The sequence below is a fragment of the Castor canadensis genome, chromosome 14 (genome assembly GCF_047511655.1).
Source record: "Castor canadensis chromosome 14, mCasCan1.hap1v2, whole genome shotgun sequence".
NCBI lineage: Eukaryota > Metazoa > Chordata > Mammalia > Rodentia > Castoridae > Castor > Castor canadensis.
This window is the reverse complement of record NC_133399.1, coordinates 95,079,552-95,080,488: the sequence shown is the minus strand read 5'-3', so window position 1 is coordinate 95,080,488 and position 937 is coordinate 95,079,552. Positions and strand designations below refer to the sequence as shown.

The following is a 937-nucleotide window of genomic DNA, read 5'->3' as shown; positions in this document are numbered from 1 at the left end:
TATTTTTTCTAAACTGCTGAATAGCTAGGGTAGGGTTTTCTTGTTGATATTTTTGGAAGATATTCCATTAGAGATGTGACATGCTGGAAACTTATGCAAATACAATCCTATTGAATGGTTTCTCTCTTGAGCATGTGGACCCATATTTAACCTACAATGACACCAAAGAAGTATAATTTATAATCATATTTGTTTGTTTTGTTTTTTGCAGTACTGGGGTTTGAACTCAGGGCCTCCTGCTTATTAGGCAGGTGCTCTACCACTTGAGCCACATCCCCAGCTATAATCATATTTGAATGAGTGCAATTTATATTATACAATCTATGTGGTTTATTGGAAAGAAAAAAATAGTTAAATTATTTTAGATTTGGTTAAATTAAGAGCCTTCAATTTTTTTAGATCCCTCATCTGCATAAGTAAAACTACTACACATTCCCATTAGTAAAAATGTTATGTATCTCAGTAATTTAAAATTGTGTGAGTTAAAAAGAGATGATATTGTATATTTAAGTGTAAGTAAAATTTGATTTCTTTCTTACATTTTAAGATTAAAAACAAGACAGATGTTCTTTTTTTTACCCTAGTACATGATCTTACATACCCTGGTTTAGAGATTATTGATTTGAACTAGGAAATGAGAAAAGAAAGAGATGTTATGCAATTTATTCAACTTAAAGTTTTATTAAATTGGCTCCAGAGTAAAGTGACTTTAGTTTGCCAAAATATAGATTTTCTGACTTACTTCCTTTCTGGTTGGCGTGGTTACTTCATGTAGTCAGCCTTTGAAGTCTTATCAATCCAGAGGGGTCTTACATGGTGTAGTTGAACATATGCTGGTGCTTTTTTCTTGGTCTTTCTGATTTTAATTCTAAAATCTGAGAATTTTGCAAGTGCCAACTTTTGAATACATCATCATCAGTAATATGGTTGAATATCC

At 31.5% G+C, this 937-nt stretch overlaps 1 non-coding gene across 1 annotated transcript; it reads right to left on the bottom strand.

The window, feature by feature from the left end:
- Positions 1–205: 205 nt before the first annotated feature.
- Positions 206–279, bottom strand: Trnai-aau (transfer RNA isoleucine (anticodon AAU)). Its single transcript has one exon. It is a non-coding gene; the product is annotated as a tRNA-Ile (tRNA).
- Between the last annotated feature and the right edge of the window lie 658 nt (positions 280–937).